The sequence below is a fragment of the Pyxicephalus adspersus genome, chromosome 6, assembly GCF_032062135.1.
Source record: "Pyxicephalus adspersus chromosome 6, UCB_Pads_2.0, whole genome shotgun sequence".
Taxonomy (NCBI): Eukaryota; Metazoa; Chordata; class Amphibia; order Anura; family Pyxicephalidae; genus Pyxicephalus; species Pyxicephalus adspersus.
In genome coordinates, this window is record NC_092863.1 from 103,875,272 (window position 1) to 103,900,160 (window position 24,889).

At 41.3% G+C, this 24,889-nt stretch overlaps 1 long non-coding RNA gene across 1 annotated transcript; it reads right to left on the reverse strand.

The window, feature by feature from the left end:
• Window positions 1–1,543: 1,543 nt before the first annotated feature.
• Window positions 1,544–17,208, reverse strand: LOC140332310 (uncharacterized). The gene is made up of 3 exons (XR_011921102.1): window positions 17,084–17,208; window positions 3,968–3,986; window positions 1,544–2,499 (listed from the first exon to the last, which is right to left on the reverse strand). It is a non-coding gene; the product is annotated as an uncharacterized lncRNA (long non-coding RNA).
• Window positions 17,209–24,889: the final 7,681 nt, after the last annotated feature.

A 24,889-nucleotide genomic window follows, 5' to 3' on the forward strand; every position in this document is an offset into this window, starting at 1 on the left:
CTCTGTAGCTCTATAGCCCAGAGTTCCCCTTTATGCTGCACCAGGTCCTGTTTATTCCCAGCAGTTACAGCTGTAACATTATTGTGTGTCATTGCGTTGTGGACACAAGGACTGTTTTCATGTATTAGTCACTGTGTACACTTTACTTTCTACAGGTTACACAGCTGCTGCTTCTGTGAAATAATACCCCCAGTTAGAGCTGACACCAATTACCAGATGCTCATTATCAACTGCCACACACCCTGCCCCAGCAAACAGCAGAATGCGCAACACATGAGACATGACATGTGCAGTGTCTATACAATACACCCAGTCCAGTAACACATCATGCACTGCAGTAACATTTGTATGGAGAACTAAGGAAACCTCTGGGGAACTCCAGACATTCATATCCATATTATTTCTTTCTTGTGCCATATAGGGGTCACAAGACAGCCAACCTTGCCTTTTGAGGGAACCCTGACCTAAGCTTCCTTTGTATCACTGTGCTAAGAAAGTTATGTGGTGGGCTCTCCATCTCACTTTCTCTAATAGGCCCCAAAATATATAAGTATAATAAGGTCCCTAACCTTCCAACAGCACTCGCAGGTACCTTCCTGTATGTGATGACTTCATCTTGTGAGGTCAGCAGCAGTTTTTATATAATACCTGGAGAATCTCTAGCACACATAAGCTTCATATCAAGGTCTTACCTCAGACAGTCTTCTTCCTGGACAATACCTGCAACAAGGCCGCAGGAGTGCAGCGGATAGTTTGCAGGGGCCCCATTAGTGTAGGACCCATGGGGGACAGATCTCCTTTCCGGGGGCAGACCCATACTCAAGAAACCCTCTTCATGTTAATTCCCGGGCATTGATCATCTTTCCAACATCAGCCACCAGTGATTGTCTGGAGAATGATAACAGCCAGGTATGGGTACCTGTGCCATCATCAACAGACAGAAGTGACAGAAGAACTTTGGGAAGATCTGCAGAGCACTGAACAAAATGTTAGCAAATGGTCAACTATAACACTGGTCAACTATAATGGTAACAAGAGGCCAACACAGGAAAAAACTATTTGAAACCCAATGTTTCAAAGTTTGGTGAATGCGCCTAGTATACTTAAAGTAAGGGACTCCAATCCTCTATGTCCCCAGGTTCCTGGATCTGTACACCTGCTGTGCCCATAATGAAAGGTAGACATTTATGAAGTTCAGCCGAGGTGACAACTACAGCTGGATATGGGTTTAGATGAACATTATTGGCTTAGGTAGACAGGGGAATAGCAGTTAATATAGTGTACTTGGACTTTGCTAAAGCATTTGACACTGTACCCCACAGACGGTTAATATGCAAGTTGGGGTCAATAGGTTTAGAAAGTCAATCTGTAAATGGGTAGAGAACTGGCTTAAAGATCGCATCCAGAGAATTGTAATTAATGATTCATACTCTGAATGGTCTAAGGTTGTTAGTGGTGTACCCCAGGGTTCAGTGTTGGGATCTTTATTGGTTAACATCTTTATAAATGATATAGAGTTTGGGAAATAAAAGTACTATTTAGGAAAAAGCTGGATGATTTCTAGAAGCACAGAATATAACTGGGGATTAAATCTTTATAGTAAAGATAACAGTGACTGCTGATCCAGAGAACATTAGATTGCCTCATGGAATCAGGAAGAATTTTTTCCCCTGTTGGAGAAAATTGTACCAGGGTTTTTTTGCCTTCCTCTGGACCAACTATGTCTTATAGGGTTTTATATACTGTCTGTATTAGTCTGTCATCTGCAATCCCTATTTAATGTACAGCGTGGCGTAATATGTTGGCGCTATATAAATCCTGTTTATTAATAATAATAATAATATCTGGGATATGTTTACATCCCTAGTGGTTGAACTTAATGGACTTATGTCTTTTTTCAACCTGACCTTCTATGTAACTATGTAACTGTAAGTGTCCCTGTCTCCCATTGACCTGAGACAGACACTTTATTTCTTGCATTGTTTTCCTTCTTATATTGGTTCAGCCATTATTGGTGACACTGCTTGGTGACCAGGTTTCTGTGACATGCAATTGCCAGTTTTGGTGGGTATTAGAGGAATGTCATTGTCCTTTAATGAAAGTTTAATGATGATCATCCAGATTACACTTGTTTTCCCAGGACACAGTAAGCAGGGTGGTGGCTTTACATGTAAGCATTTGCAAATGAATATTCATCAACTAAAGCTTATTTCAGGTGAAACACTACATCCTTCCACCCTTCACTCTGACCGAATTTACCTAAATGCTGCCAATCCAAAAAAAAATCTAAATTATTTTATCTCACCTAACACTGCAGTCATATCTCACCCAATCCCAAGTCTTCTTTCTTCTTCCATTTTCCAAAGGTGGGGCCCTTCTTTAGTGTTCGTGTCACTTATTCCATGATGTGGACACTTCCTATCAGTTATCCAGCTTTGCGGTTCTCTCAGGATCTGTGGGTAATGATGTTAGCCCAGAGGGATCAGCCATTCCTTGCATCTGGAAATAGAACTTTGAGACCTGAACAGTAAAATTAGATAAGTACATTTTTAGCTTTAGGTAAAAAAACATTTAGGACCTTTTAGAGAGGGGAGTGAGAAAAAGGTATTAGGGGGATTGCAATGTGCTCCTAACAACCAGTAGGGAGCGCTCCTCACTGTGTGCCCTACAACAAAAATATACACACAACCTACAGCGAGCAATACAATATCCATGGGGACGACTTTGCCATTCTGCTTCTGTGTTTAGGACCTTCAGGCATTTTAAATGGCCTCATTGGGATGAATAAAACTCCACCTGGGAATTCATTAAAACCCAACGTATTCTAAAACTATACTTTGTATAGAAGATCACGAACAAGCAGGTAAGAATCATTAAGACCTCAGAAGGACCATTAATAATAATAATAATAATAATAATAATAATAATAATATTATTATTAGGATTTATATAGCACCAACATATTATGCAGCACTGTACAATAAATAGGGGTTGCAAATGACAGACAGATACAGACAGTGACACAGGAGGAGGAGAGGACCCTGCCCCGAAGAGTTAAAATCTAGGAGGTGGGGGAGGTGTCACACAATAGGAGGGGGATATAGAATGGTGGGTGAGTAGTGAGGGTTAAGGAGACAGAAGATAGGGTAGGTGAGGTTGAAGCGTTGGGTTTTGAGGTCTCTTTTAAATGAGCAGAAAGTAGGAGCAAGCCGAATAAGATGCGGAAGACCATTCCAGAGAGTTGGGGCAGCTCTAGAAAAGTCTTGGAGCCATGCATGTGATGAGGTTATGAGTGAAGAAGTAATTGGAGGAGAGAAGAGAGCGGCAAGGGGGGTATTTTTCTATCAGGCCAGAAAGGTAGGCGGGACAAGAACTGTGGAGGGATTTGTGTATCAGGTAGGTAGGTGGAATAGGAACTGTGGGGAGATTAGTGTATCAGGTAGGTAAGTGGGACAAGAACTGTGGAGGGATTTGTGTATCAGGTAGGTAGGTGGAATAGGAACTGTGGGGAGATTAGTGTATCAGGTAGGTAAGTGGGACAAGAACTGTGGAGGGATTTTAAAGGCAAAGCACAGGAGATGAATTTGGTTCTAAGGTGAAATGGAAGCCAATGAAGAGAACTATAAAGAGAGGCAGCAGAGGAGGGGAGATGGGAAAGCTGTGTATTGGGTAGGTAGGTGGGAAGAATATATGAGTGTGGCTGCAGCATTCTGTACATAACACAATCAGCAAACAAAGTGGAAGTACAAACAGTTACAGCACCAGGGAAACACAGATATCTGAGGAATGCAGATAAAAATCAAAAGAAAGCCATATGAGGTGACAACAGGTGAGCAAATACGGGAAATGCAGTGCCCTTTATGTATTTGCAGTTTTTACTTTACTTTCTGTGTTGTTAAACAAATCAATTGTAAATGTGATGTTTGGTTACTGAAGGATTAAATGTCTGTTCAGTTCAGCTTCTTACCAGTCCTGAGGCCGGAGTCCTGGAAAAGAATAAAGAATATCAAGTGTTACCAATCTGACCACACAGGAAGAGAAAACAAATTATCAATCACCTCAGCACAGCACAGATTCCTGAATCAAAATTGGTTTAGGCTTGCTGTCACTAAAAGACATGACAAATCCATGCGATTCACAAAGTTTTCTAAATTTTGGCTTAATAATTTAAAGGTTAATTGCTAGAAATAATGAACAATCACGCTAGGTTGGGATGGCAGCCCCCAGCTTCCCACACATTTTGTTTACCATATGTTGCTTGTTATTCTTGGAATTAAAAAAAAAATGTACCCCTTCCCAATATTGACCTCAGTGGGATTTGTTGCAAAGTTCATCAGATTCATAAAACTGTTTGTGAACCCAACCGAGACAGATTCACCCACCCCAAGTATTGATGATTCAGCCTGTATTAATTATAATATTGGATATCATTAGTATCCAGGAAATTATTCAATAATTTCTAAACACCCTCAGTACCGTGATGTGCAGTTTAACAGAGGGTCAAGACACTGACAAGACACTACTGTATAAAACTGATTGTCTGACCCTTGACTTGAGGACTGATGCGAACCAGAGGCTGTACGGCAATGGCAGAGTTTGCTAAAAATGCAGATTCAAAAAGGCTGCAGCAAAAGTGTGCAAAAAAAGCAAGAATGCACACCTTCACCTGATACATCATACCACGGTGCATATTCATTGATTCTGTTGTGATCTTGTTGTGAGTTGCTCCACAGTACCTGCAGCTACAGAGGTCAGTGATGAATAAATCACTTCTTGCTAAGCATATGTAAAAGAGTAATAAATGTTCACAGCTTTTCTGGTGCCATTTGCCTTCTGTAATATGCCAATATCCTGCCAGTTGTTAATAGTTTTGCATCAGATTGTGTTTGGGCTGTGGCAAAGAGTTTGCATTGGTAGTTTAAGCAAACTTTGCTAGATTATTATTGGGTCTGTCATTGCTGATCCTCCTAAAATGCTACTTTTCCGGCTGTCCCCAGTTACAGGAGAGGTCTCTTTCTTTACAGGACTGGCTTGGGGCCATGACAAACAGAGCAGCCAGGCCGGCTAGTGTGCTACCATGTGGATGTCTTTTATGAAGGCCAATAACATAAACAATTAAACTTTATGGGTTTTGTAGGGATCAACTTAGGGTGGGTACAAGTGACTTGGGTTGCTGCCAACAACACACGGGTAACTCTGCTTAAAGTGAATGGAATAGTTGAATCTGCTTTTATGTTCCATTCGGGTGAATTACACTCACTTCTAAATGTAACAGGAAGTCAGAAAAAACCTCTCCCTTTGGTATAAGGAAAGTCTACTGGTAAAATCATAAGTTTTATAATAATAATAAATGGTATTTATTTTTTGGTATATTATTATTTGGTATAGCGCCAACATATTACGCAGCGCTGTACATTAAATAGGGGTTGTAAATGACAGACAGATACAGACAGTGACACAGGAGGAGAAGAGGACCCTGCCCAGAAGAGCTTACAATCTAGAAGATGGGGGACGTTTCACACAATTTTTAAAAATTTCCTGAGACAACTCCCGATTTTCGGAATTCTTTCACATTTCCAATGATATCAAGATAAATAAAAGGGTTAATTTACCGGACTATGGTTCTAATCCTTCCCTATCTAAAACTAAAAAGAAAAACCGAGAGATACAATCCTTCCCTTTTTTCTGGCAATGCTTCCCACTGAAGGTCCACTGTATTTTTTGCTGGTATTCAAGCTGAATGACGGCCAGTGTCTTCTAATCCACTTCCCGTGTGCTTAGGCTGTCATGGTTCCGCCCCCTGGGGTATGACATCACACAGCCTGGGCTCACTGTACTCCTGGACTGGCCAGGGCTCACACATCAATACATAAGCACCACTCAGTCCAAGTGGAGAAATCCAAGAAAAGGCAAACAGTTCTGCCAAGGAAATAGTGGGCAGATTTATCATGTCACGTAGGGTTTTTTAGTGCGGGTTGTCAGGTGGCAAAAAACCTGAAATTCAAACCGTCCAATCAGCTTACCTTTGTTTGGAGCTCCGTATAATCTAAACTACTGCCACAAGCTGCAACATGTGCTGTTTGGTCACTGCAGCTTTGTAATACGCCTCTGCATACCGGAGATAGCAAATAAGCTTACAGCAGCATGAACTAAAAACACAGGTCTACACATTCAAGCATCTCTGCCACTGTTGTTCCCAGGATACTGGATGACAATTTCAAAGTGATTTGGCTCAACGCACTATATATATATATATATATATATATGCAATAGAATGAATTGGGTGGGCTGTATTATCCTTGGTTGGTTTTTCACTGCAGAGTATAATTTGCAGAAACATTAATAGTCCCATAAACCTAAGGTCTCGTCTATCTTCTGAGTTGAACTTGAACTCATAGCTAGTCAGGTATAAATTCAATTGTCCTCTGCTGGTGACATCTGGCATTACAGCATGACCATAAATCACACCGATTTAGCAGCATTTGCAAACAACAGTCAGATTGCAGTGGTGATGTTGTTTTATAGGGGATGTAGGAGTTTAGACCTCCTTAGTTTGTTGTTTAAGAGAGATTTGCATTATGCGTTGAAATCCCTTTAATAGACACTGTTGCTGTAAAGCTAGCTGCCACTGTATCATGTTTATCCCCTGGCTTAAGTTTTTTCTGAGACACTGATCCAAAGAGGAATGCTGATCACAAGTCTTGGTTTCGCTGGATGCATGCTTGTCCCAATCACTCATTCAAAAAACAGCCAGGCAACTTGCAGAAACATTATTCTTTATATTTCTTTGCCAGCAGGTTTCCATTAAAGTATAGAAATTAGTCACTTTTCATTCATCTCAATGTCCCTTTAATAAAGTATAAAGACCTTGGTTATTATTTGCTGGTAAATGGATTTCCCTTTCATTTTACCGAGACTGTGAGATAAACGTATTGTGAATGGCACCCGTACGGTATTCTGCAATGTTCTGGAAAGTTCTGTAACACAATTTCCCCTCCTGTGTTCAGGAATAAAAGCTGCATTCCCCGTCAGAGTTCCCTCCAATGTGGAGTTCTATGTATCATGTGAGAGGGGTCGGCGGGGTTCCCAAAGTCACTCATTCTCTGCTCCTTCTGTACTGAAAAGCTGATATTATTCTAACTCAATGCATTGTCAATGCCGGATTTCAAAGTCATGCAGCATTTATAGATAAACAATGCCTATTCACCTCTTCGCTGAGCCCCCACTGGCTCTGGAGTGATGGAGGCAGGAGGGGCCTTTAACCTCTTGATAGCAAAATCCTCATCCCAATGTATCTGCCTTGGGATAGATGGGCCAAATGAGCTTTATATAAATGTAACCCAATAGATTGTCAGCTCTTTTACCTCCTGTATTCTTCCTTATGTCATATAAGATTGTAAGCTCTTCTACCCCCTGTATCTTCCTTATACCCTAATAGATTGTCAACTCTTTTACTTCCTGTATCCTCCCTTATATTCTATTAGTTTATAAACTCCTCTGCCTTCTGTATCCTCCCTTGTACCCTATTATTTGTAAGCTCTTCCACCTTCTGTATCCTCTCTTATAACCTAATAGATTGTAAGCTCTTCTACTTTCTTTATCTGCCCTTATACCCAAATAGATTGTAAGCTCTTTTACATACTGTAATTTCCCTTATAGTCTAATAGAGTTTAGGAACTTCTATCTTCTGTATCCTCCCTTATACTTCAATAGATTGTAAGCTCTTCTACCATCTGTATCCTTCATTATACCCTAAAGGAATGTAAGCTATTTTGCCTTCTGTATCCTCCATTATACTCTAATAGATTGTAAGCTCTTCTACCTTCTGTATCCCCCTCATACCATGATAGATTGTAGGCTATTCTACCATCTGTATCCTCCCTTATACCCTAAAGCAATGGAAGCTCTTTTACCTTCTGTGTCCTCTCTTGTACCCTAATAGATTACCAGCTCTTTTACCCAATATATCCTCCCTTATACCCTAATAGATTGTAAGCTTTTCAGCCTTCTGTACACTGCCTTATACCTGAATAGATTGTAAGCTCTTCTACCTTCTGTATCTTCCCTTACACCTGAATAGAAAGTACCATATGTCTGGCATCAGCCCCACGATTCTGCAATTTGCTTTTAGAGAGCTAGAGATGAGCTGGAAGCAGAAGGAAATATTATTATTATTAAAAATTTTCTCTGTGAAATTCCATCCTGGTCGTCATATGATTTCATGTCAAACAATAAAGAAAAGCAGATATTACCAGGAAACACATCCGACAAGTATGACACTCTGTACACGATTCATTGACACCCCAGTCAAAGTTCAAGAGCTGCTGCTTGTTTTTCTCAGGTCCGCCACACACACGAGATGTCTCATTGTCAAGCAGGTGACATTCAGGAAACAGAGCTGAGAAAATCCAGATAAGGTGAATTTTCCTTCTGACAGATGGAGAAAAAAAATTATATTAAAGAGAAAATGTTTAGGCTCTAACTGAGTGTAATAGATTCACCCACCCTCCCCACCACCATCGTCTTTCTCATTTTAAAGTCGGTAGCTCTTTAGACAATATGCATGATTTTATTAGCATATATGTAGAGGTTTCTAAACTCAGGCCGATTTAAATGGGGGATATCGGGCAACTCCACCCTCTCCAGGGTTCTAAATAGCAGAATGGCAGGGGGTGCGTCTGGGCATTTGGAGAAATATGCCCATGTCTAAAATTGCCATACCGGTATGCCATATGCAATTGGTGCCTATATATTTCACCATATATGTAAACAGTGCTGGACCCCTCTTTCCTTCTGGGCCCCATAGCTGCTTCAGGGTCTCCTTTGGCCTTCTGATCGTGTTTATATAAAAGTCTATCGCCGATCAAATCATAACATTCTACCCCTCCTTTAGGTCTAATATTAAGATTTATGCAAACTGTACACAAGAATAGGCTGCAGCTCGACGCCCTTCTTTTTCTTAAATGAGTATAGTTCATGGCTGTCACAGCGCTGTAGGGCAGGATGGGGGACACTTCGTGTCGACAACCCAGTTGGCAGAGACGTGCCTATGGTGCAGAATCTAAGCAGCTACCCGGTCTTCTCTAGAGCCTCTAGTGGTGAGGATGTAACAATGCAGGCAACTGCCAGGTTGCAGCCTCTGTGCATGCAGAGGCAGGTGACTGCTGACAGATAGGAATTAGGCAAGGTCCCGGTACCTGAGACAGAAGCGTGGTCAAACAAGCCAGAGGTCAGGGCAGGCAGCAATCAGGAGTAGTCAAGGGTCAAATCCAGAGTTGGTACACAGGAAATCAGCAACTGGAGACGCAGACAGGAATAGCTGGAACCTGGAAATGGAGCTTAAGGGAACCCCTTGTTCAGGCAACTTTCTGTTGCGAGTCACTTTTATAGGACATGAGGTCAGCTCAGGTGGTGTTCACAGTTCTGCCAGTAGATGGAGTGCTTCAGCAGAATATTCTGGTTCACTAGGGTAAAGGGGCAGCTCTCATGGGATAATGTGACTCAGACCAGGAAGTGGCCAGCGGACAGGATTCCTAAACAAGGCTGCTGATGGCTGCAGAGGAATGTGAGGTCCCTGGTCCTATGGGGATCTGTTACAATGGCAAATAGATGCAAGCCCCTCACCTAACGCGTTTCACCCAATAGCAAGTTTTATTCATGGAGGTCTATTCACCAGTAGTATTTTCACCATGATGATCCTATTTTGACAGTGGAGAAAATTTCACACAAATAAAGCTAATTTTCACCATTTTCTAAATCTGATTTGTTGAGTTTACTTGTTAATTGCAAAGCCCTTGAACATGCTATTGTCCTCATTGAGACATCAGGACACACAGGAGACATAAGGAAGCTTTGTTTTGCTCCATGGGCAGTTTGTAACCCCTTAGGATGGAGTAATAGAATATCAGCCTTAAAAGGTGCTTAGAATTTTGTTTTAAACATCAATGCAGAATGAACCTTTATTCACGCAACAATGAGTACAGGGATGCGTCCTATGGGAGAAACCCCATGTGAGGAATCATCAGCTGGAAGTACTTTGAAATGGTCACAGAGACTCTAGTTCGAGGGACAGACACCGTTGTAGGCTGGAGGTGACCAGATAGCTATGGGTCCCACTTAATGGAAGTAAGTAGCCTGCATGGCCTGTCCATCCAAGCCTGGACACAGAAAGGCCTTTGAGCAAAATCTTTCATGACTCCTTGGCTCATTTCCTGAAGGTACAAGTGTGTTGGGAGCATCAGTCGGATGTTTACTTATTAAATCCTGACACTATGATTGCCAACTACAACTTTTTCCAGAGGTTGCTTGGGGTTCGTTGGTCTCTGGCTGATTGAACTCACATGTGTCCCTCATATTTTCATGACCAATGTCACTTGGCAGAGTCAGTAGCATGACACCAAAGCTCTTTTTAGATATCTGCAAGGGGAGGGGGGGCACTCCTTCCACTGACCACAAATGTAAGGGGTATTTTCCCTTCAACTTCTATGGTTTTGACACTATTGTGTCACCTGAAAATGATTTCCAGGATTCCCAAGACCTGAAGATGATTTTCAGGGTTTCTCACAGGTAAAAAGTTTGATAAAGGCTGAGCTAGATTAAGGTAAACTAAAAGGACTTTAGAACAGTTAGCATATTATCCTACAGATAACTAAAGCCCGATTGAACCCTCATAACGTATTATTATTTTGCAGTCATATTACACAACACAAATATGCCCTGCTATATACTTTTTTTAGTGCTGAACAAAACATAAAAGAGCCTGGCCCACCCTCACAGAGGTCTGGGTCGATGCTCTCACACAAAGGGTCTCCTGTGGTCTAACATTTCTCACTGAACTCTGCTCTAATCAACATCATTCTTGAGTTGTACATTTATTTAAAGCAGTGTTCAAGTCAAACTGCAGCACTCCACAATGCATGAAACTGAAAAACTAGGTACAGGTCTTGTATGGTGCATTGGCAGCTTTAGTGCATTAATGTACTTGGCAACGACACGTGTAAACCCTGCTGCAGCACTGAGGTAAAAAGGCATATTTATTATTGTATATGCATTACAGTAATAAATTAGGAGGCCCATGTGAGCTTTATCAGCCTCACTTTTATTGCATGGGTGACAGCCCTCCTTTAATAAAACCCTAATTACTCTGATAATTACACCCAATAGGGGTTAATGCACATTTGCCATTTTTAGCTGGGTGCTGGGCTTGGAGATCCCGGGAGATTTGGCTCTTTCCTCTGCCAGTTTCCCTGTGAGGAGTCTTTTGCGGGTCTCATTTCCATATGCATGAGTATAAATATAATCCCAGCATAGCAAACACAAGAGGAGAGAGACAAATTACATCCACACCACACTAATTTATCCCCCCGCATGCTATTTCTATCACCTTACAAACTAGGACACGCTGTGCTCTCTCCCGCTGCAACTGGCTCTGACAATCGGCCTAATTTGTTATTTGTTTTAGGTAAGAAGGGTTCTGTGCCACCTCTCAACCACCAATCAGAATCTGACATTTTCTCCCCAGCGCAGGAATCGTGTTGCAGTTCCATGGGTCGTTCCAGCGCCTACATAACGTTATTTACAGCCCCCACCCCATGTATGGCAGCATCCTTAAATACTTACATGAGAAGACGCAAGGGTTTAAGATGCTAAAAATTTGATTCCAGCTTTATGATTGGCCCAGAATTTCTGGAGCAGTAAAAACGGCTGAAAATGGATGAAAGACGCACAATTTATACGCTGCAGAGCCTAACAGAGCAGAATTAATGACTTATAAAGAGCAATCTGTATCAAGTGTTTAGCAAAGATGTCAAGATTCATTGTGTTATCATTGGATATGTAATGTCACAAGTTCTTCACATGGGTCAGCCATACAAAAAATGGTCAATGTTTTCAATATATAAACATTAAATCCAAAGAAAATATGTTAGCAAAAAGGGCATCAATATATCAATTGAACATTGATCTGTAATTTCCATTCTTTACCCAGACATTGCTGACCCCCCTTCTTCTCTGACTATCAGTAATAATGGCAATTGACCTATAATGTGTCCCATTGACCAGGTGATGGGGCTGGTCAATAGGTGCAAATTGGTAACTAGGTAAATGATCAATATCAGGGAGATATCCATTATTTAGCAGTAAATACTCCATCAGCCTTTGGGTTTCATGAGGGCTAGACATCAAGGTACCACTAAAATGAAAAATGGACCATAAGGGACCAAAATGACATTACAATGGTAATTATGGGCTAAATGAAAACTGACATATATGATACAGTCTGTCACTAACATTTTCATAACAATCACCCCTGTAAAAATGTTTTTTTCTCTGTTTATCTTTCAAATAGGAACCATTTTTCTATTTCCTATTACAGAGTAACAACACTGCTGCTGTTAAATCAAATAGCTGTGTTGTCACCCCATAGTCAACCCATAGTGTCCATGACAATACAAATCTATATAAAATAAACCCACTGCCAACTTTAAACTATTCAAAAAAACTTTAAACTCAATTAAAAAGCATTTATAATAAAAAAAGTTAAAATGCCACTGCAATCCACAAAGACACCATTTTTCCTTTGTTAGGGAAATGGTATCACTATTGTATCACCATTTTGCCTTTTGCAGGGCACAGAGAAGGTGTGTGTGTGCAGGGCACAAAGTCAGGTTGTCAGTCTCAGGTGGTGCATTAGACTCCTCTGAACTCCAGCTGACAGTCAGATATCATTGCTCTGTGCATATGTCAGAGGCCAGGAGGAGTGGTAATAGATGGAGATGAGGGCTTAGCTGCTGACTTTTGACAAAATGTTGAAAAATTGCATATCACAAACAGGGCTGCTGCCTAGTCTGAATGATTTAAGGAAAAAAGACATACATGTGAAACAACTGAATGAGAAGAATAATTCCACTACGTTTATCTGCTCGGAGAATGGAAAAGTTCAGAGGATTGCTAATTATTTTCCAATCTCAGTGCTGCTGATCTCCTGCAGCATCTTTTAGACATTTTCAGTCTGCAATTATTTGCTTCAGTATCAGGTGCACATCACTAATCTGGAGAGGTTTCCTGATAGTGATGGAGGTGGATCATGTCTATAGAATGTGTGCTAGCATGGTCACTTGTGGACTGCACAAGGGGAATTTGTGACAGGCTGCCAATACAGACAAAGTGAGAGACTGTTGGCCCCTCTATTAAAGGAAATTACCCTTTTCGGGGTCAGAGAGCTGATAATTTTGCTGCATGTCAGGCAATGGCAGTAAATAGTTATAGAGCAAGTATGAGCAAAAAAGTAGCTATATTCAAAAAATAAATATTTTGATTTGCAGGTATGCAGCTCAGAATATAATGCCGGTATTTGCTAGATATTCGGGCATCCCCCAGGCTTGCCGAGACTGAATGAATTTCTAAGAACATTTTTGGGAGTTACGCCATCCCAACCAGACCAATCAAGATGGCCGGAGATTTGTTATTCAGGAAGAGAATTGAGAAGGCAGCACCCACAAAGAAACGGGGACAGGTGAGTGTATTTATAAAAATGCAATGAGGCAGGTATGGTTATTTCATTGCAGAGGGGTCATTGCCTGTCACTTCTGCAACAAATGACCTGTCTGATCCCAACTTTTTACTTCCGTTCTGCTTTAAATTGCTTGAACTGAACACTGAATAAAGTTATTTATATATGGTTAGCATTAGAAGAAATTACCTAATGGATCTAATAATGGACTTTTCAATAAATAAAATGTACTCTTATGGCAGCCAGACTCCTTTCCAAATTACCATTACATGTACATTACCCCATATCAATGAGCAAGACATAACCAACAACGCCAGTTAAATCTTTTGGAAGGTATTCCAAGGGCACTTTCTATGAGATTTGTCCAGCTTCTCATTCCCGCCTTGGTGCTGCAGGAAGAAGACAGAGGAAAGGTAAGTATAATCATAATGATATGATAGGTGGTATGGGGAGAAAACCAAGACATCATAAGTAGACCTCCCTATTAAGTAAAAGTTTTCTTTAATTAAAGTAGAACTCCAGAAAATTCATTTTGAGAAGTTACAACAAACTTGTTAAGTTTTGTGTCAGAAGAATGGCGTTAGTGACGGATTATGGGCCCATCCCTGCTCTGCCCATGGCGCGGGCACTGAATGTGTTAATCTCACTGATCATTAAAGGTCCTGAGGACACTGAGGGGGAGGGTCACTGAACATGGAGTATAATTGAGTCAGCATTTCAGCAGCATCTGTCCATACACTGTGTCCAGGAGGCAGTGACACAAACCATCTGAATCAGCACCTTGGTCAGCTCCCTTGCAGACTGCAGGGGACTTGTCTCAGAGGGCAGATGTTTAATATGCTGAGTGTGACAGTCAATGCCAGTCTGAATTTCACATAGTTAAAGCTGAAGTTCTGCTATATTCTGCTTATATTTTGCTTAAACCAACATTGTTTTCCCTGACAATACCTTCATCTGATTCGGTCTCTAGAAGGACAGAGCCATGTTTATTTAGATTCACCAACTGTGTCCTGGACTAAGATAAGAAATCCCGCCAATTGTGCAGTTTTTGTCTATGTGTATAATATCTGACACATATCAGCCTCTGCTGCAGCTCCCAATTGTGTTACTTGCTACAAAGTTACATTGCTGCATCAGATCTCTGGGAAGAGAGGATTGAGGAAATGCTTTCTCCTGCCTGCAGCAGACTTTTTTTTTGGAAAAGGAAACACTGTTGTTATATGTTGTTACATGTCAGGAATGTATTTATGGAAACAGAAATCATCATCAAACAGTGAAATATCAGTTTGGGGTGAAAAGTCAGTTCTGTTTCCTGCAGCATGTTGGATTATTATCCGCATTTATTGCCTCTTATCGCCAGAGTTGCTCTCCCCCTATATATATAAATAGACATTATTTTGTGAATCCAGGGAAGGCAGCCCAGACATGTGACTGGGGCTATATTCAGCTCTACCAGATAGATGGCTTAGACACAATTACAATTTCCTCCTGGTTGGGAATCCAGATGGCCTGGCGGGGGGTGAGAGGACGATTGTAATCATATCTGATGAGAGATTGTTCTGCAGGGAGATGGGGGGCAATGTGCTGCAGCATCACTGCTCTGCCTCCATACTTCATGCAAAAATGTCTTAAAGGCTCCACACATGGCAATGCTGCTTTTACATTTGCATGGAGGACACAGATTTGCCCAATGTCCCTAATTTTAATCCTATACTTTAATCTCTTCAGTGGAGCAGTTACAGAACTATGGGCCCCAATGCAAATTTGGACCTACCACTTCTCCACCAGCTTTGCTGCTGATGGTCTTTTAGCTATAGATCTTTCAGCCTCAATGCTAATTTTTGACACTTCTACAATTGAACTCGAGCTCCGTCACATCAAGAGAGCCCTTCTACATCAGAAAAGCCTCTTTACATCAGAGTTCTCCCCTTCACATTAGAGTTTCCCTTTTAAATCAGAGTCCCACCTTTATAATGAAGCACCGCTTTACATGAGAGTGCCACAGTCACATCAGATGCCCCTCTATTTCAGAATACTTAATTCACATCAAATATTCACAAGACCACTGACCCTCGGCAGCTACTCCTGGAGTGTAACTTCACCAGCCGCTCACTGTTGTAAATGGAACCAGCAGAGGAGATCTTCTTCTAGTCTTCCTTTACCAGGTTCAGAGAGATGAGATAATCTAATGCCAAACAGTGGTCATGAGTAGGGGTCCCTACAGGCCCTTTGGAATAAGAGACCCAGTCTAAATCAAAACCTTTGCAACCCCAGTTCCTGCACCATTGTTCCTGCACCCATCTGTTCCATCGGTTTCTGGGCTGGTGAAAATGCAGACTGCCGAATTCTTCGAGAACAATAATGCAGAAAGCTGTGTTGATGTTTCACTATTAGCATTACTCTCTGACATAAGGACGACCAAATACTACAAATTGAAGAAGGAAAAAAGCCAAACATGTTATGTGACTGACCAGAAGACAAAGAAAAGGGGCATTTTAAAAGAACAGGTATGGGAGGGGTGCAGGGATGAGAATGTTTCCTCCAAAGTCTGATAAGAAGCTGCATTCTCAGTGGTCCTCCTGCTGATCTCCCATCACTTACAGGCAGAATATATAAGCACAGGCAGCAGGAGAGGTAAATATTTATTCTGTTCATTTTAGGTGAAATATTTTATTTGTTGGTGGCTCCTAATTTGCACCTCTCAAGTCAGTGACACCAATGATCTGTAAGGGTGACATTCTTCCCAATGGCCAGCAATGTATAAGAGGCATTTTTCCCACTGACCACCACACTAATGTACTATGAGCTGTGTAGATAATAATTATAGAAGGGGTTCCCTGAAGACCTGAAAGTTATTTCAAGGGTTCATTCATGTTAAATAGGTCAAGGTACATTGTATTAGAGGGTCACTTTAAGATCTAAATAATTATTTTCAATGTTTAGTGTTCATTTCATTTTCTCAATATACAAAGGGTTCTAAACATGTTTTCTGGTATTTTAGCCTTGCTTTGAGGAAGCTGAATCATAATTATTAAACAAGATATTTTTCAGCAGCTCTACTTTTAAAATTGTAAACTCTGCGTAAGGAAAAAAAATAAATTTTCCTCACCTTCACCCAGGCGGATAAAGACGGATAAAACGTCCACCTTTAAAGACGGATAAATAATTTCCGCCCAAGGTATAATTGTATTTCTTTCTTTTTACTGCTTTTAAACATTTTTAGTTCTCATTTTGTTCAAAATGTTATCTCTAATTCACACTGTAATGCTGCCCATCTAACTTGGTGAGATGGAGGAAAAGCCGTCATGATTAGCCAACAGAACAGGGGTTAGATGGTGAACAAAAAATCTAACTTCTGGGGCCTAGACCTCACTGACACACACCTAGGTTAAGAAAATAGTATCATATTAAAAGAGCCATGTAGCTTGGCAAACTAAAAAAGTGAACAAGGAACATGTTTTTGTGGTTAATATTATGAAAAACAGTTCACATATGTGCAGTTGCTTTGGAATATTTTGGCACCCTATATGCCAACCCCTCCCTGCTCCCTATAAATCCTGGGTAGCATCTCACCTTTCTTCACCAATATGAAAAACAGGGCAGGGAAATGTGTTGCAGCACGTGGCAGGTTTGGCTATGAAGTTTGATATAAGAATTTCATGCCATAGGTGCGATCCGACTTTACTGCTGAATCCTCCTGGTGCTGAAAAAAAGACAGATAGCCATGAATAAAATTGCATCCTTCCTTGCGCTGCTCTGTATACGAGGGGAGAACGAGAAAGCAGCAACATTTCTGATGGGGCTGACAGGCTGGTGGTTGGACTTAAACGGTGCCCCAACCATTGGGTGGCACCCTAAGTAAATGCCTATGTCTCCTATACTCCCAGTAATAAAGTTTTCAGCATTGGGTTTATAATGGCTAAATACCAACATAGGCAGATGGGTTTTGGTTGCATGGTGTTGAATGGGTGGTAGATACATGGTGACAAGTAAAGGCCCAATCACACCACCATGGTATAGAATTTATTTTGCAGGAAAATGTAATGACTAAAACAAAGCACAGTCCATCTCCAAACATGATGCATTGGGCCTGATTTATTAAAGTTCTTTGAGGCTGGAGAGGATACACTTTCATCAGTAAAACTGGGTGATCCAGAAAACTTGGAATAGTATATTTCTTCAAAGTCATTTGCTATCCGATAGCAAATGTTTTAATTCCTGGACCGGATCCATCCCAGGATTACTGGATTACCCAGCCTCACTGATGAAAGTGTATCCTCTCCGGCCTTGAAGAGCTTTAATAAATCAGACCCAATGTGTTGCAGTCCTATTAAATCGGATGTGGTATAATGTAAAAAAATAATACAAAAAAAAAAGCAGCAAAGACAAAATGTTTTTCTGCATTGGTGGCATGTTTGGGCTGCAGTAATACAACACAGCACAATACAAGATCAAGCATGTTGCTTTTCTCCAGTACAAGTCATGAATGGCCCCTAGAGCAACAAGGGCTGGCCAAAGGTCACTGATATTGTTTTGGAGGTACAAAGGGATTTTTACAAAATCTGATTTTTTCTGTGCAAACATTTCTGCAACTTTACTGCTAGCCGTCAACAAACTGAAGTTGCACCTCACGTCAGTTGCCCATCTATACATCACGGGGCTTGTTTTATGACCACCATACAGTCTATGTCCTGTACTCATCAGGCACCTGAGCTGACCAGCTCATATTATTCTCCAGGCTCAATATAAATATAAATATAAAAAAATAAAATATATATAAATAAAATACATAAATATAATATAAAAACCAACCCTCTGTCATAGTACTCTTGTTTGTATTTTGGAGAAGAAATTATTGTTGGTTTCCAAATAACAATTAATTGTAAAATTAATCTCTCTATTGGCTTCCATTTCAACTTAGAATCATATTTAAGCTCCTGTGCTTTGCCTTCAAATCCCTACACAGTTATTGTCCCACTTACATTTCTGACATGGTTAAAAAAATACTCCCCCTGCCGCTCTCTCCGCTCCTCCAATGACTACTAATGACTTCCTCACTCATAACCTCATCACATGCACGGATACAAGACTTCTCTAGAGCTGCCCCAACTCTCTGGAATGGTCTCCTCGTCCTATTCGGCTTGCTCCTACTTTCTGCTCATTTAAAAGAGCGCTCAAAACCCATTTTTTCAAACTTGCCTACCCGTCTTCTTCTGTCATTTGAAACCATCTCTACTTCCCACCACTACATATCTCCCATCCTATTGCGTGTGAAATTCCCCCACCTACTAGATTGTAAGCTCTTCGGGGCAGGGTCCTCTCCTCCTGTATCACTGTCTGTATTAGTCTGTCATTTGCAATCCCTATTTAATGTACAGCGCTGCGTAATATGTTGGCGCTATATAAATCCTGTTTAATAATAATAATAATAATAATAATAAAATGAACAAACCAGGAATATTTATAGGATCTGTAATACAACCCCATCAAAGGGGGGGGGCTGGTTTTGAATTTTTCATTTAATGTGTAAACAGCTTTTAGCATTTTTATGAATAGTGTTAATTGTTTTCTGTGCTTTCATCTCGTTCTTGTATTTCCAACACTTGATAATTCAGTCTCAGCTCCAGGAAGGGAGGGTCAGGATGATCTTTTCTCTCTTATGATAATGAACTCAGGAGAGCAGAGAGAGGTTCAGGGTGATTTAATGAGGCAGAGAGTGGTGTACAAAGTCAGAAACCCAGAAGTCTATCTTTGTTATTAGGTTTACTGCACTAAATTATTTGTCATGGGTTATGGAACGTCACAAAAGTTCACTGCTTTACGTCAAAATAAGTAGTGGGAGGTATTACATCGTGCACTTGGAACACATTGTAGATCAGAAAATATTTATGTAGTTATGTGCAAGGGGAGCTTACACTCTAATATCCTCCCGCCCCATAGTCAGACACTGATCTGGTCCCATAAGTCTTTGTACTAGAGGAGCTGACAATCTAATGTCACATTAATATTATATATTTATATAGCTCTGACATATACCACAGTGCTGTACAGAGAACAATGAGCCAGTCCCATCAGTCTCTGTACAGAGGAGGTGACACACTAATATCCCCCCTCCCCAAAGCCACACACTGAGTTGGTCCCATCAGTCTTTATACTAGACAAGCTAACACTCTAATGTCCCCCCACAGTCACACACTGTTAATGTAAATTTATACAGCTCTGACATATACTGCAGTGCTGTACAGAGATCACTGAGCCAGTCCCATCAGTCTCCGTACAGAGGAGCTAACACTCTAATGTCCCCCCACAGTCACACACTATTATTATACATTTATATAGCTTTGACATATACCGCAGCGCAGTACAGGGATTACTGAGCCAGTCGCATCAGTCTCTGTACAGAGGAGCTGACACTCTAATGTCCCCCACAGTCACACACTGCGTTGGTCCCATCAGTCTCTGTACAGAGGAGCTGACACTCTAATGTCTCCCCACAGTCACACACTATTATTATACATTTATACAGCTCTGACATATACTGCAGTGCTGTACAGAGAACACTGAGCCAGTCCTATCAGTCTATGTACAGAGGAGCTGGCACTCTAATGTCCCCCCACAGACACACACTATTATTATACATTTACATAGCTCTGACATATACGGCAGTGCTGTACAGAGAACGGGGGACAAGGAAAAGACCTGTAAGTATTATTGAGCTGCAGCAAAGGAAAATCAGGTCTCTTTTGCTGCCAGACCAGGCTGTATCTCCAGCTAGGAATATTGTATATATCAGCGAGAGTTGCAATGTTCAAAGAAAAGTTTAATCAGCTGTCTATAGGGAATGAATGGGGGCATCAATGAGCAGTTCAGTGCCGCCTGCTGCCAAGCATCTGTTTATTAAAAATGGCACATTGGATGGAGCTGCGAGCAGCTGGCAAGGTACCGGCCACTGAGAGCTATCAGGGAGCTGCTGTTTCCAAAGCTTGTTTAAACAAGAAAATATATAGTATAAGAAAAAGATAGGCTTTATGGTAAAACAGTTAACAAAAACACAGATAATTTATTGACACAATGATTGGTCTTAAGCTTAACATAGATCAACTATGCTAGTGCCCTGGCTATACATTGTACTCCTATACTCGGTGTAAAATCTAACACATGGGAATATATGTACACATTGTAAAAAGGATGACATATCCCAACGCGTTTCACACAAAAGAGCTTCCTCAGGGGATTTCTTGAGACTGTAAATTTGCTAGCCAATGATGTAATGTACTTCACTAATTTAGTTTCTATAAATGTTAGTAGTAGGTCACTCATCTCCAGGTTTGTTTGTTGAAGTCAGTGGGAAAATTTGATAAAGTGTCAATGAGATAAGGTTATCTGTTTATGAGAACTTAACAAAAATATAATATACTGAGAAGTATAGCAAGGGTTTCCCCAATGGGTTAGCAGGATACCTTATGAAGCTTTAAAAGGCGGAATGTTGATGATAATGATGGGAAGGAATGGTTTTCTAGAGCTTTAAGTCGTCGGTGTATAGTGTAAAAGAGCAGAAGGTCCGCCTCCAGCCAAAAAAGAAGAACACAGGGAAGAGGAGACTGAGGAAATGCTCGCTCCTGCCTGCAGCAGATTGGGGCATCATCTCAGTACAGGAATGGTCATAACTAAAGCGAAAATAAACCCTCACCTGTCCCTGCTCCCTTGCAAAGGAGCTGCCATCTTTTTCTTTCCTCTCCTGTGGAAGATCTTTGGCCATCTTGATTGGCTGGGCCAGGATGATGTAGGTGCATGGGAGCTCATTCATTCCCAGCACACGCAAAGGAAGGCGGGATTTCAGGTATCCTGGTAACCAAAGTCAATAATGCGCATGCGCAGCTCGGCTTCTTGCTAGAATGCTGGAGTGATCAGACAGGTAGGAGGAATTATTTCAGAAGGGACATCGCCTGAACCGTCCTGAAATAATGACCTGCATGATCATGGGTTAGATTGTGTAATAATTAGGACTGCTCCACCTCAAAGCTGACCTGTCACCCTGGAAGCAGGGACATGAAGCACTGTGTGTAATACCGAGACATGAGGCACTGTGTGTAATACAGAGGCATGAGGCACTGTGTGTAATACAGAGACATGAAGCACTGTGTGTAATACAGAGGCATGAGGCACTGTGTGTAATACAGAGACATGAAGCACTGTGTGTATTACAGAGACATGAACCCCTGTGTGTAATACAGAGTCATGAAGCACTGTGTGTGTAATACAGAGGCATGAAGCACTGTGTGTAATACAGAGTCATGAAGCATACAGTTATAAGCATACAGGTAATACTGCACTCCAAGAAACAGCATGCATTATATATAAAATAAACAACTATGGTTTTTTTTTTTTTTTTTTACAAATATTTGATTTTTGTTTTCTTTCTTTAAAGCGTTTATTAATCAAAAACTGACTTTTAATGTTGGCATTTGCTGATTGAAACCAACATACAGTTTCTTCTGTCTTTCACAAACTCTAGTATTGCTGTTCACTGGTCCACCCACCCTCCACAGCCATTACAAGTCTTAGACTTATCCCTATTGGGTTTTTTTTATGATGATGTCATATGTGATGATTTATGATGTCATCATTCTACTGCAGGCAGGAGGAAATGATTACGTCCCCCTAGTGACAAGACTGCAATATTGTAACTTTGTAACAAGTCACAAAGATAGAAGGTACTGCTAAGAACTGCACAGGAAGAAGAATATCGTTACCCTAAATAATACCTGACCATAGATGGCGTCATCCCCGAGAGAACAGCACATGAAGGCATTGCCAGGGGGAGTCCTGTGATCTGTATGAGAGGAAATACATGGAAGTGTTACAATGACACACTGCTTGACATGTATGTACTTAACAGATAAAATATATCTGATGCTGGGTGCACTTTAAGCTGCTTTAATATATAAATATATATGACATACATCATTTGCTTCAGAAAGTTGCCTATGAATACCACCTGGCGCCCAGTCCTCCATGCGCTGAACGTTGGTTCATTTGGCAGGTCTGCCAGTGCAGTGAACGTTTAATTCCTCCAGTTGGGGGAGAGCTGAGAATTGATGTGACAGGCTGTACTGGTGCAGTAATTAATGTGGACAGGAATCAGCAGAGGAAACGTCGGACCCTAGAGAATGGAGATATTAATATAGCGGGTATTAATAGGACAGGCCTATGATTTGCTGCCAGCTGTAGGGGCCTGGTAGGAACATCTGGAGAGGAGGGCACCAGCCAAGCTGGCACGCCTGATTTTCTGCTCATCACATAATCCACACAGTCAGAACCTGCAGTGCTTGCAGAGACTTATTGTTAGTCACATGCTTGGCATGGCAACACATGGCGCTGTAATGTGGGCTGCACTCTGATATTTGCACCACCTGGCACCAGACAAGTTTTATAGATATCTTAATGGAAATTCTACAATGACTGGGCAGGCCTGGTTACTGGCAATTGTGATGTTTCATTTGGGATGGGAGCTAAATTTTTACAAACGTACATGACCGCCACTGCCCATATCAGAACAAAATCTAGGAATCCCTGGGCAAAATTTGGGACAGGCCCCCATTAAAGCTTCCTTTTATTATTGTACAAAGTTAGTATTCCCTACCCCTCTGCAGGGCTGACAGCGGAGCCAGTACTATCTTTGCAGCACTTCCTGCTTGGCAAATCCCAAGTCCCAAAACCTTGTGCCTCTTTTCTGCTCCATGCCCCTGGCATCACATTCTTTACTGCCAGCTATACAGGCGATCGGGAAATAACTGGTGCCACAGGAAACTACTGAGTGCAATCTTGCTGCCTCTTCTCAGCTCCATGCCCCTGGCATCACATGACCATGGCGGGTCAGAAGGATTTGGAAAATAGGGGAGTGTGGTGCCAGGCTTCGAGCAGGAGCAGTTTAATAATACTTACCAGTATGCTCTGATGCCAGCTCTGCAGGGGTAAGAATAAAATTCAGCACCGTGGGCAATTACTGCCTGCAGCAAATTGGCATTGATTTTTAAAGGGCTTGTGGTATTTTGGCACAAATATATTACACACGAAAAGTGTTACAATTGAGAGCTAATACTAGTTAACATTCACTGTAACTTCAAACCCTAACACTAGGAGGTCTATTTATAAAGAAGTGAATCTCACAGGAAAAAGCAGAGCGACACAGAGAATATATTCTATAAATAGGCCGCTTTGCCTCATTTGGATTTCGGTTCACCCCGTCACATTCACCGCTTGTGACACACATAAAGCGCGTTTCACAGTTGTCACTTTTAAGAAGCTTGTCCAGACCAATGATGTGCAGTCGATGTTGCATGGAATGCATGTAGACAGGATGCTGCTGAAAGAGGTGGGAGGAACATGGAAAGGAATGTTGATGAAGGATGAATAATACATAGATCACGATGAGACAATCTTTATGTATCATTAACAAAATACAATGGATGGGTTCACTGTAGTTACATATTCATTGATATAAAATTGATAAGAATGAAATACTGCGGATGGTATCACTTAAAGAAACATAACAAAAAATTATTCCTTATAATAATCTCATCTTATTTATTCCTAATTAAGCATTAGTAAACCCCCCCCCCCCCCCCCCCCCGACATCTTATCCCCCCCCATGCGTTTCAATTTATGCCCGCAGTTTCAACTTACATATAAGGATCTTGTTGTGGGGTCCCTGTTGGCTAAAGATGTCCTGGGGCCCTTTTACATCTGCACCTCTGCTCTGGTCCATAAGGAGTATTCAAATACGAGACCTGAAATCAATAAAGCCGAAAAGGTCACTTTGATATGCCAACTTTCCTGCAATATATGTTATATCTAAACCAAATCACTAAATAGAATAAGTATATAGAATTGCAATAATTGCCACAATCTTCTTTAATCTGTAGTTTTTTTATGAGAAGATGATCCTGCCAGGATAGTCCTTGTTCTGGTTCTGTTATCGGCTGACAACGTTCTGCCCGTGTCTCCCGTTTGTGTCTCTGTGTTGTCACCTGGTCACATGTTCCCCTTATGGAGACCACAAGCAGTCATGCCAACACAGGAAAAAAAATGGCAACTGTTTTTGATTTGCAGGGTTCCAGCAAAACACCAAACCGCATTCAAAGCCATTAATAGGGTGATCTTTGTGTCCGGCGAGTTGTCATTTCTTCCTGCAGATATTTTCTAATCTAAGGTCCGTCATACGATGACATTAGCACTTCTCACAGCGATGGAGATGTTTGCTGCGAGTTCCTCTGTCATTACTAATGTTCACTGTCTGCTCCAGTGACGGCTGACGTGACAGGTGCTCTTCTACTGTCACTCAGCACCATGAACCGTTCCCTGTGTTCGGGGACCCGC